Raw genomic sequence first — 13,613 nt, 5'->3', positions numbered from 1 at the left:
TATGTACATGTTAAAGAACCACGGTGGTTGAAAGTTTCCGGAGCCCTGCGTATACAGAATCCGTAATAACCATGCCGTTATTTCGAGGCGTTACACCCCAAGTGTGATTATTACTGTAAGGACAGCCGCAGCATGTGACAGTGTCAATTGACACTGTCAAGTGAGAGTGAAATCGACGTTTTAATAACGTTCGGGATGGGGGGCAAGCCTTCGTCAGCAGGTATGTACTACATGTTACCACTTCCATATATGGGTAAGTAGATGTACACGGAGCACACTGCACCACAATCGGAATATATGCGCATCAAGAACAAATTGGCGGCGCTTCTACTGTCATCCACGCTCAAGACATCAGTTGCTCCAATCTGCTCACAGAACTTCATCGCGCATATATTACAGCAGGCCCATTACACGCATAAATGGCCGCACGACAGCATTTATCACCTCATTTTTTCCTAATGCAACAGCCCTCTGGAATGCTTTACCGGATGACTCCGCTTCATGCGCCGACAGAGAAACATTCCGCGCAAAACTGAATGAACATTTTTTCAAGCCTCTCTCCTGATAATCTCAACTACTTCGTGTTTATCGCCAATCGTTTTAGAATTGTACTTAGTTTTGCTCTGCAATTGTTTAACATATGTAAAGCATTGTGTATTCTTTTTATCTTGTTCTAGTTCGTTCATGTGATTTATGATTCCTATCTACTGTGTAAACTTATTTGCTTTTATTCATTTATTTAATTATTTACTTATCCTGTTGAACATTGTACCCTATCTTGTTACTTGTCCCCCCTTATGTAATGCCTTCGGGCCTTTAAGGGTGAAATAAATGAAATGAAAATGGTGACGGAACACTCGACGGTGAATTGCAACAGCAATATTAAGTATATGGCGTTAGAAAAGAAACCTTGTACTTGCTCATAAGGCATCCGCGCCTAACGTCAGCAATTTTGGAGGAACATTAGATTATGTGGATGCCCAAAAAAGTTTTTCCAGAGTCACTAGCTGCGCGCCCTGTAAGGGTGCTCTAGGAATTCGCAGGACATTCTTACTTCCTCCAAAGTTCGTAATAATAATTATATTTCACACGCGGATTGTCCTTAATATTGCAATCTTTAACGCAACGCATGCAATCAGATGAATACCACGGTGGCTAAAAGCACCTCCATTGATTTCAGCTTGAAAATTCGCAGTGAGTTTTCTTGTGAGACAGGTCATGTAATTTATATGCTTGAGTGCTCAATTTGCAAGTTGCTGTATATCGGTTGAACGAACAATGAGTTTGGTACCAGTTCAATAATCACAACGCACACGTGCGCTCTATGCTTTATTAGCCTATATTTAGACACGTCACCATCGGACATACCTTCAAATCATTCAGGGCGACGATATTGAAAGTGGAATTCACAATATAAGCACAAACTGCGTGAGTAATTGTTCTTTCAGAAGTTGAAAGCGGCTTGTCCCGCCGCGGTGGTCTAGTGGCTAAGGTACTCGGCTGCTGACCCGCAGGCCGCAGGTCAAATCCTGGCTGTGGCGGCTGCATTTCCGATTAAAGTGGAAATGTTGTTGGCCCGTGTGCTCAGATTTGGGTGCACGTTTAAGAACCCCAGGTGGTCGAAATTTCCGGAGCCGTCTACTACGGCATCTCTCGTAACCTAATCGTGGTTTTGGGTCGTTAAACCCCACATATGAAGCAAATAAAAGCGGCTTCTAGGAGCCTAAACAAAAACGCCGGTAAATTGTCCAGCATTCTTGCATATTGTAGCAACTATTCCTAGAATATGTCACAAAAGTGTTCTTTTGTGTTTTCGTTTTTCGTCTGATTTCGTTTGCAGAGTACCATCCTTTGCTATGTACGTAGGCATGGTGCCGATAAATCTGATAAGTGCTATGTCTCAAAGTATCTAATTGCACATCGGCGCGGTTTCTGTGTGTCCACCACGTGCATGCCTATAACTTCTTTTTGATGTGCATAGAGTCTGAGTACGGTGCACTGCGCCCTATGTAGTTTACATCTTCCCACATCTACAGGGTGCTTTAGCTCAAATCACCAAGTAAAGAAAAATATATACATGAGCACTATATATATATATATATATATATATAGATACATGAGCAAATAAATATATATACATGAGCAAAAAATGTATACATGAGCAAATACATAAATAGCACAGTATGCTTTTGAGCCATATAGGGCATGTCAGAATACTTTTGCAGCCTGCCAAGCTACACAATCCACAAAAACTGCCTAATGAACACTGTAATAGTGACTCTAGAAAAAAAATCTGCAATCCAAACTTTGTAGTGCTTAAACAGAAATAATACAATTTTTAGGCTGCGGTACGACAACTGCACTGCCTAATTTTTGCTAACCTGGGTATAAAGTTCGCGAAATCGAAATATTATCACAATACTGCCTCCAAATGCACTGCGTTTTTGGTGTCTTCAAATGTAGGTTCAAGATAAGATCAAAGACTGTTCACAAAGAAAGGTTGCTTGAACAGGCTATCGCTGAATAATAGTGATGTTAAGCGAAAGGAGAATTGTTTCAATATAAAAAAGAAAAAAAACATCGACGAAAAAGAAACGTGAAGAGATGTTTGTACTATTGGCGTGAATTATGAAACGTGAAGAGCGGCCAGCACGTTGCTATGGTCTGGTGTGTGCCATGCAGCCATCGCCGTGGAGATGTGCAGGGATGCAAAATAGGAATGATGCGCACCTATCAATGTTGGTGACTCCATGGAGGGCGCGCAGTATACGATTTTTAATACTTACCGCTGTTAACACTTATTTTCAGGTCCATAATACATATTCTTTAGTTTATCAAAATTTCCTCTCTCGTGAAAGCCAAGTTCATGGAATAATGGAATGAATGTTTTCACATTAGGGTAAATTGCCATTGCAGTTCAATTTCATGTATCTCTTTAGTGCTATTATGCACAAGTCTCACCTCTGGAGACATGTCGCGGCAGTCGACGTATGCTCCGACATAATGTTCCCGTGACGCAAGCATTTCAGAGAAGGTGACCTTGCTGATGGGCTGGGAACGCAAATGTTAATTCGGGGGTGACTGGTACTTCACACGTTACACCTTCTGATCTACATTAAAACGCAAACACCTCGAAGCCTTCTAAAAAATTTCTCGGGTTCATCATTTCTTATAGTAAACCCCCTTCTATGCACGCTGATCGAGATTCATGCCATGGGAAAAGTGCAGGTACACAGAGGAGAATAAGGAGAGGTAACACAATTTGATGGAAGAAAGAAGTATTCGAACGCCCCGCTGCAGTGGTCCTCTTGTTATGGCACTCGATTGTTAACCTGCAGCTTGCAGAATGAAATCCTGGCTGCGGCAGTCACATTTTCGGTGGAGATTAAAATGTTTGAGACCCGTGTATTCAGATTTAGGTGCCCGTTAAATAACTCCATATGGTCGTAATTTCTGGAGCTCTCCTTTACGGCATCTCGCATACTCATATCGTGATTTTGGGATGGTAAACCCCAAGTAATAATATTTTCATCTAAAGAAGTTTCTAGTTTCAGGAAATATAAGAATGAAACATTGCACAAAATCCCATACTAGACTTTTTCATTTCATCCTTTCTTCTCAACGTCGGCCCACGAAAGCATCGTAAGCATGAAGACTGACCTATCTGACGAGTTGGTAAAGAACTTCTCGATCACAACTCTTCAGCAACAAGAGCGTGGACAGCGCATCTTCTTTCCTATTTTCACTAGGGTTATATATGTACTGGAGAAACAAAGTAGCTCTGGCCAAAACAGAAGAAAACTAATATTTCAAGCGATAAGTTCAGTGGGAAAGTCAGAAGGAAGTCAGGGAGTTTCAACCTCTTTTCGCGCCGAAATCATTACATTTGTCCATGTGTATATATGCGCACACTTGCAAAGAGATGCAAGACCACAAACAAAGCGAAGACAGAACATATAAAGGAAGATTTCGCCTATGACCATGAACACGTATACGTTCATGATCAAAATCGTGCTTAGGTAGTAACAGGCTTACATCTACCCATTTATCTCGTTCATTTTCATAGACTTAAATATGAGCAAAGAGACATGACCTTCTTGCTTATATGTGCGACAGGTTCATGTGCCACATGTGTCACAGCCATATCAATCCATACATCCATCCAACGGCTAGGTGGCATTAGCTGCGCCCCATCTAAAGGGTACAGCCACATATATCCATCCATCCATCCATCTGACGTTCAGTTAAGACTGCCACGGTGGATGGACGTGTATTTTGAGCGCTCCCGATCGACTGTTGTTACGGTTCGGAAGGAAGGTCGCTGCTGATGGCGTCCCACCGCTGCCACCAGTTGTTGCGCGTTCGGAAGGAAGGTCGCTGCTGATGGCATCCCACCGCTGCCACCAGTTGTTGCGCGTCGCGGCGACCGCAGTCTGCGGGTAGCGGGGCCGATCGCCGCGCTCCGTCGAGCCAAGGACTAGGGGAGAGCTTTGAGCAAACTTAACGGATTTATTTACATCTTTACAGTGAGTTGTCGAGATGACAGAAGAGAAGAGAAGAGCGTTGGGCGAGGCACTGCACGCCCTTTTTGTTGACCCCCGATTCCTAGGTCCCTAGGTTGGGGATCACTATATAAAACAATGCGGACCAATGGTGATGTGGCAGTTCCTCTCAATGAAGTACCGCCCATCATGTCTGTTCATAGAGGCACAACACAGGCTTGCACATACACACACACCCTTGCCACTAGTCGCAGCGCTGCTGTAGAACAGGGAGGGGGAGAGCGGAAGACGCACAGGCGCCTCGACCCCTTTGGTGCCGGCCTCGGGCTGCGTTCCCACGAGGAGATCTTAGCGCGCCCTTTCGAGAGGTGCCAAGTTCGTGGAATCCTCTGGGGGAGAGCCCTTTGACCAGCGCCGTCGTCGTCTGCTGGTTAACGCACTAACGATGCGTGGCCCAGGCGGGAGATAGAGCGGCGGCTCCAAAACCCTCTTTGGCGACATTCCACACAGTTGGCGCCGCTGTCAATCAGTGGGCGCCGTCTCGTGGAGTCGGCCTCTGTTGCTTCCTCCGTTCAGCCGTGGCGAGACTGTCCTTTTGGCACTAATCCGGTGTGGCGAATGACCCGCTGGGTCAAGGCATAGCTTGATCGCTACCGCTCCTCCGCCGACGGGAAGATCTCGGACGTCGGGTAGTATCAGCTGCTCGACGGGAGAGATCACAGTAACCGCAGTCTCCCAACACCATTGAAACCACAAAGACCAACCGCTAGAACCAGCAAGCGCCGGCAATGAGTTTTCGGCAACCAGGCTGGTCTTTCAAATGTGCCACAATGCACCTACGCTTTTTTAAAGTGGTAACCACACTAATACTCTTGCTCATAGCTAAAAATTTCGATTACCCAAAAGACCCCTTAAAATCATTACGGAAAAACGTCCCTCAACGTTCGGTGTAACATGACGCTCAGCCAAAGAATTCACCTGATTCCTGAGCACGTACTAAAATAATAAAGGGTAATGCAATTCGTGTACTAACACGCTTATTTGCTGAATGTAGTTTCATGTCAGCCCATGTTTTTAAAGAACGCACAAGACTTTGCTGTGCGCCCTAGCACGACATCATACTCTCATTCAAAGAACGCTAGCATACTAACACACCCCCAATCATAGGTCATACCGCGATAACCTGTAGCCACCACTCATTCAAATTTAGCGGGCGTACCAAATCATGATCCCTGACCTACATGCTTTTATCTCGAAGAGAACTAATTTCACGCAGTCGGCAGATTGATGCGGGCCACTGCTTCCTCATAACGCTTAACAATTCAACTCGAGATTTTGACAAAGCTTACACGCAAACAAAATCTAGAGGGAAGAAAAAAGTATCCAAGCAAACTAGCTGTGGAGATGACACAGGAACACCACTTTAAAAGCAAATATATCCAAACAAGTATGTTTCCAAAAAAAAACTCCTGTGTCCGACTCTCCCGCCTACAGCTGTCGCTCCCCCTTCAGCCGTACATGCGGCGGTCGTGGTCTTCGGTTCTGAAAACGCGCGAGACAACAACGAGCACGAGCAACAAGCTGAACTGCAGCGTTACGCCTCATTCGCGATTTTGGCGGGCTTCTGTCAGTTCGGCGTAGGGGACCGGAGCGATGCGTGGGACAGAGTGGCCATGCCTTCTTTGGGCTAGCTCGCGTGTGGTGTTTAGCTATTGTGGCTTTTCCTTTTCCTCTAGGACCCCTTCTACAATCCTGTTCCCGCAAAGCTTTAAATCTTCTGCGTACATTCCGTCGCGAGGATGCGCGCTGGGGCCTACCCTTTTGCCGCTGGCGCCTTACTTCCCGCCACAAAGGCCTCTTCGCTGAACTGGCCGATGAGCTACCCTCTTTTCTTTCTCCCCGATGCTTGCTTCCTCCTTCTTGCCTTCGCTTTGTCGCGCGCGTACCTTTCACCCCTCTACGGCGACGTCTACGACCGACTTTTTCTGCACCGTTAGGAAATTGGCCTCGGGTTGCGTCACCGGTGGTTTTACAGCTCAAGGGGGCTTCTGCACCACCTGCCACAGTGTTTCGGCACTTTGGTCTCTTGGCTCTGTCGCCTTGTCCGGCCGATTCACCTGTGCTAACGCTGTACTCAGGTGCGCCCTGAAACGTTCTGTGGATAGAACGGAAAGACCGGTGCTCTCCCCGCAATTCCATTCGCGAACCCACTTTCCTCTTACTTTTCGTCCGGTTGCTCGGACGCATGCAATGTAATTTTGACGCTGCTGCAAAGCTCTTATTTGCTACGCTGACAGGTTTTGCGCCTTCTTTTACACGCGTAGTACTGTTCATCTTTCTCGCGGATTTGCGACGTCTCTTTCGTCTGCGCCACTCTTTGCGTCTCGTCTCCGAGCCTCCCGATCGCATCTCACACTCGTGAACCCTCTCACAGCTTTCGTCAGCTGTCTCAGTCGCGTGGTCTAAATGATTTCCGACCAAATCATCTTTATTCTCACCCTATAGACCGTCGGACTGGTTAACACACTTAGGAACAATGCAGCTGCTTCCCTTCGAAAAATCTTGCTCGCATTCCTGAGAGCTGTCTTCGACAGCACTGATACCATTCTCTACTTTCGCTGCTTCCCCTGAGCTTTTTTCGGTGTTCTTGACTTCTTCAACCTCATTTGCAAGATCCACCGTCGCCACAAACACAGTTGAGGTCTGTACCAGCTTTTCTACAGCTATCCTAGCTGTTTCGCTAGCATTTAACTGGCACAGTACCTCGTCGCACTCGCTCTGGCCTTCGTCGGCCTTTCTACTCACTGCAGCATCTTTCGCAGCACTCGAAATCGGTTCTTCATCGAACATGCTGCTATGTTCACACGTACTAGCCTTCTCTAAAGCTCTGGGCTGCACCTCGCACTTCTCGTGCGCTACACTTGCGGATGGCTCAATCTTCCCTCGCGTTGCCTCGACTTTTTGTTCCGACAGTTCAATATCTAGGCTGAGTGCTCGCTCAAGCTCGTCACCTCGCTCCCGTTTTTCTATCTCCCATTTGCGCTCACTATACACCTTGGTGCTATGAGAGACACGCGTACCTCGCTCAGGCTTGGTTTTAATACCAGCACACCGTCGCGCGTTCTTCAACGGAGCGTTCGTGAACTTGTACTCAATTTGCTTTCTGTCAGCTCTGATGCCGAAGCACCGCAGTAAGGCTGCCTTAGCTACATGGTAATTATTGAACTCCTCCTCGGAAAGGTACCTTATTCTACCAATTAAGTCGCACAGAAAGACACTCAATAAGGCGATAGACCAATAGTCTTCGTCGAGCCATAGGTCTGTGCAAACATTCTCGTAAGAGGTTAGGTAACTCTCTATATCCTCGCCCTCTTCGAATGCGTGGATCCTCGAATTCACTTGAGACCATCTGAGGCACTGTATTGATCTTCTTGTCTCTTCCAGTTTTACTTTTAAACTTTCCTTCCACTGCTCTCTCTCTTGCTCTCGCCTTTCATGACGCTCCTGTTCCTCACGCCTTTCTTGGCGTTCCTGTTCCTGTCGCCTTTCCTGACGCTCCTGTTCCTCACGCTTTTTCTCGCGCTCCTGTTCCTGTTGCTTTTGAATCTCGTTCCACGTTCCTTCAATATCTTCACTGCTCAGATTCAAGCCATCAATAGCGCTAACAATTGCGTGTTTCTTCATCCCCGCATCTACTTCTGCTCCCAGCTCCTCCCCCAGAATCAGGAGTTGATTCTTCAACAAACGCTTCCAATCCATGACAGAGAATTAGTGTGGTGCAGCTCACTCTCTACCCAGAAGTTCCGTAAATAGCTGCTTCTGTGGTAGCCTCTACCAGCGAAAAGATTGCGCTTTTATCTTATCAGCCTGGCAACCAAAAAACCAAAGCCAGCACTCACTAGTCCACAGCTGCCAGTCTCCATGATCTCGGCGTGTTGCTGATTCTCCGTCCTCCAGGCTCACATTTCACCGCTGCCACCAGTTGTTACGGTTCGGAAGGAAGGTCGCTGCTGATGGCATCCCACCGCTGCCACCAGTTGTTGCGCGTTCGGAAGGAAGGTCGCTGCTGATGGCATCCCACCGCTGCCACCAGTTGTTGCGCGTCGCGGCGACCGCAGTCTGCGGGTAGCGGGGCCGATCGCCGTCGCTCCGTCGAGCCAAGGACTAGGGGAGAGCTTTGAGTAAACTTAACGGATTTATTTACATCTTTACAGTGAGTTGTCGAGATGACAGAAGAGAAGAGAAGAGCGTTGGGTGAGGCACTGCACGCCCTTTTTGTTGACCCCCGATTCCTAGGTCCCTAGGTTGGGGATCACTATATAAAACAATGCGGACCAATGGTGATGTGGCAGTTCCTCTCAATGAAGTACCGCCCATCATGTCTGTTCATAGAGGCACAACACAGGCTTGCACATACACACACACCCTTGCCACTAGTCGCAGCGCTGCTGTAGAACAGGGAGGGGGAGAGCGGAAGACGCACAGGCGCCTCGACCCCTTTGGTGCCGGCCTCGGGCTGCGTTCCCACGAGGAGATCTTAGCGCGCCCTTTCGAGAGGTGCAAGGTTCGTGGAATCCTCTGGGGAGAGCCCTTTGACCAGCGCCGTCGTCGTCTGCTGGTTAACGCACTAACGATGCGTGGCCCAGGCGGGAGATAGAGCGGCGGCTCCAAAACCCTCTTTGGCGACATTCCACACAGTTGGCGCCGCTGTCGATCAGTGGGCGCCCTCTCGTGGAGTTGGCCTCTGTTGCTTCCTCCGTCCAGCTGTGGCGAGACTGTCCTTTTGGCACTAATCCGGCGTGGCGAATGACCCGCTGGGTCAAGGCATAGCTTGATCGCTACACTATGCAGATAAGTGACTTTGCATGTTTTGAGCTTGCCTTTATAAATAATAAGGCAGCAGTTAAAATATTTGTAGCACTTATTACGCTCTACGGCTTTTCAGGGGTCAGTCACCAGGTATTTATTAGTTTGTGCGTGTTTGTGTGTTTGTTTCTTTTTGTTTTTCTCTTGTCACCCCGTGAGAGAGGTGCACGTACATTCTACCCGCAAAGTTTTGTAGTAAAACTTAGACTTTCTCCTTTTCGTAGGGCAGGGATCTTGTTTTGTAATTATCGAGTGAGACATACTTAAGGACAATTGGTGTCATAAAGACTTGGTTAAAAAGGCTGTGAAGGGTTCAGGATGCGGGGTGGGTTTGAAAATGAACCCAAGTGCAGAAACTAATGGAGAGGAGGCTGACGCCAAGTGTAGGCAATATGAGGTCGAGAAAAAAAATGGAGGAAATGATGGTTGCCCAGAGTGAACTGCGGATGAGAATCACGAAGATGGTGACTGCGTTGGCGACAGATTAAGAGAAAACAAGGGCTATGAGAGAAAGGCTGAAATCCGCCGAGGAAGCACTAGCGAAGGTGAACAAAGGAGCGGCGACAGAGAGAACAGCAGGGCACCGGCAACCAGAACGACAGAGAAGAAAGAGAAAGCAAGTTTGGAAAAACCAGGTTCAGCCGGTTCAATAGTCCCAAGACCCAGCTTCAGCGAAGTTGTGGTGGGGCTCGCAGGGGAAAAAGCAGCAGGCGTCACAGGTTCAAGTAACCCCCAGGTGCATGACGCTCCAGCTGAAAAGTCACAGCATATGATAATCGCCGGATACTCTAATTTAAAGCGATGCGCAGAAGCAATCAAAGAGAGCGTAAGAGGTGACAAGAGGGTTGCAGTAGGGACGTTCCTTGAACGCAAGCTGGAAGCAGACATGAGGCAAGCGAGTGCGAAACTCAAAACTACAGCTGATAGGCGAAACATTGATTTTAGGTGGTTTAAACGATGTCTTGAGTGAAGATACGACAGGACTAGCTACCACACTGGCGAAAGGTGTCGATGACATGCGCGCCACTTATCCTCAGGTACAGGTAGTTAAATGCACGACACCGGAGGTACCGGTGCGTGACGGCAACCTTCAAAGAGCGGTTGTCAACGCAAACCAAGAGATATCGCGGATGAGTCGAGAGAAAGGTTTTGAGGTGGTGGAAATATACAAAGAGCAGCATATGGGGGGTGGTTTTGAACAAGACTGAATTCACTTCGTTGGGTGGCGAGGTCATGAGGTGGGTTGGCGACTTGCAGGACGCGCAGTATCTTTTTCGGGGCACGCGAGCCTTTTGGGGTGCAGCATAGCTAGTAACGAGGAAAACAACCAGGGAGACTCTGTGACAGGTGGTATGTATAGATACGATTCCAAAGTAGCACCAGTACTTAAGATAGCTGGAGTCCGGGGCAGAAATAGACGTAGTCACAGGGCAGAGCCAATTCAGACATAGGTCGTATTAACATACAAGGTGGCAGGAACAGGCTGAAGTGGGAAGAGATAGAAGAACAGCTAAGGGAAGAGAGGCCGATGGTATACGGTTTTGTAGAAACACATTTTAGAGACATGGAAAAACCTCCTAACAATCCCGACTACGCGTGGGAACATTGTATTAGAACAGAAAGCAGCAGAAAGGGGAGTGGTATTGGGGCATTCATTCATGAATGTACAGACTGAGAAAGGCTCAAGCAGGAGTGCAAGAAACTTTTATGGCTAAAAAGGAAAGTGGCAGGGCAAATGACACTCCTTGGTTCAGTGTACTTGTGAACGGGAGCAAAGGCCAGCGTGGAAAACCAGGCAATGGTAGAGTGTACTTCAAAGGACATTGACGAATTAGGAGGAGAGTGCGAGATAATTATACTAGGAGATATGAACGCGCACATAGAAGATATAGATGGATACAACGACCCAGCAGGCAAAATGATTATAGATATGTGTGAAAGGCATGATTTGATCATTTGCAACAGTACTAAGAAATGTGAAGGGCAAAATGACATGGGAGGTAGGATGGCTGCAGTCAACGATAGATTACGTACCGATGTCACATAGGATGTATGATAGGCTCAGGGGAATGCACATAGATGAATGTGGCTCCAGAAGTCTGGGTAGTGATCACAAACGTATCAAGGTAAGTTTTGTAAGAGCAGTGAAAGTGGGAAGGCGACCTGATGAGCAAATACAGAAAAATTTTTATTCAGAAAAGCAAACAGAAATAGCTTCTAAACAAATTGAGGAAGTACTCACTGCGTATAATGAAACAGTGTGGACATACACGAATATAATTTGACTGACCCAGAGCTTGCTAAGGCACGTGACAAGTCACCCCGGTTAAGGAGACAAAAACCCAAGGGTTGGTAAGGTGAGGAAGTTAAGAGAGCGATAGCAAAACGTCAGGAAGCCTCTAGAGAACACAGACATGCTAAGCAGTGGTGCGAACAAACAGACGATGTTGAAAGGAAATGAGACATCTTTCTAAGCTTTCAAGGGAAGCATCGCTTCTGATCAATGACAAATTAGAAGAAAGTGGGCTCAGTAGCTGGCAGAAGTACATAAAAAGGATAGAAAAGCAGCTGCAAATTTTTGGAACCATCTACACTTTCTAAGATATGAGACAAGACTAGAGCCGAGGTTTTTAGCTTCAGCTCAAAATGTTAGGCTAGGAGGGGACGAAGTTATTGAATATATAAGAAGGAGGGTGACAGATAAATTTCAACAAAGTGCCCTAGTAAACAAGAATAGATCAAGTGGCGCAGGGGCTCCATTTTCACAACGAGAGTGGGAAAGGGCTGAAAAGAGGGTGGCTTGTAGTACATCAACAGGCCCACATGACATCCCAATTATGCTGATCAAGGCATTGGGTCTCAAGTGGAAGCAGACCTTGAGGGAGTCAGCGAGCAAAACAATTACCGATGGTGAAGTCCCCGAGGGATGGAGACGTAGCAGAATTAGCATGATCTATAAAGTGAAGCAGGACAAAGCTCACATAAACAACTACCATCCTATAACAGTGTCATCAGTGGTCTACACGCTAGTGATGCAGATAATAAAGGAAAGAGTACAGGCATGTATAGAGCATGAGGGGGTGCTGGGGGAACTCCAGAATGGGTTTCGGGAAGGCAGGAGGTTGGAAGACAATCTGTTCTCACTGATGCAGTGCATCGAAATAGCAGAAAGGGAACACAGGCCCCTGTGACTAATATTTTTGGATATTAAGGGAGTGTGGGATAGCGTGGTTCAAGAAAACCTCTAAGACATACTGGACACACTAGGTGTGGAGATGGAGTTACTAATATTTTAAAGGATATCTTGTAAGAATACTGTTAGACGCCATGCCGGGGTGAGGCAACCGTTTATAGGGCCGAACAGCAGCGAGACAGCAGCCTGTGGTTTCAGCAGCAGTTGCAGCAGCACGAGCCTCCGCCCCAAGAAAGGCCTTTTTTTCGTTTCTACAGCGGAGCCCGTATTTGTCGTTACATTGACTCCCCGGTGCTAAAGGAGCCATCCTGGCGATCTATGGCACAGACAGGATTGGTGGGTCGTAGAAAAGTTTTAGACGGTCCACGTGCACAGTTTTGCACCCACGGCGCCGCTGATCTGTAGTTGGCTGAATAGATTCAATCGTGTAGTTGACTGGTAATGTCTGGCGCAGGATCCGGTACGGACCGTCAAATTTGGGTATGAACCTTTAGCGAAGGCCTGGGGCAGACGATGGCACGCAGAACCACACGATTGTTCAAGGCGCGTACGACGAAGGGCATGAGCGTCGGTCATAGAAGTGCGTAGTAAGCGAACGTGTGAGCCACCAACATTCTGTGGCTTATGTGGCCATTTCGGCCAAAGTCACAGATTCGGAAGGGTCTGGGCGGTACAGAAGGATGGTGTCAAAAAATAATGAAGGTTCCCGACCATAAGAAAGAAAGAACGGGGAGAATCCATTTGTCGATCGAATTGCGCTGTTGTAAGCGTAAGCAACAAATGGCAGTATGCGGTCCCAGTTCGTATGGTTATCGGAAACATACATGGAGGGCATGTCAACCAGCGTGCGATTACATTGCTTGGTCATCCCATTGGTTTGGGGTGATATGCAGTGGTTGTTCGATGCACGATGTTGCATTCGCGTTGGATGGTTTCTACAGGTTCCGACAAGAGGGAACTCCCACGGTGACTGAGAAGCTCGCGGGGTGCACCAATCCGAAGAATGAGGTTGCGCAGAAAGAACAAGCCTACTTCACGCGCAGTGGCCTCGG

The sequence above is a fragment of the Rhipicephalus microplus genome, chromosome 2 (assembly GCF_043290135.1).
Source record: "Rhipicephalus microplus isolate Deutch F79 chromosome 2, USDA_Rmic, whole genome shotgun sequence".
Classification (NCBI taxonomy): Eukaryota; Metazoa; Arthropoda; class Arachnida; order Ixodida; family Ixodidae; genus Rhipicephalus; species Rhipicephalus microplus.
Note: the sequence above shows the minus strand (reverse complement) of the source record.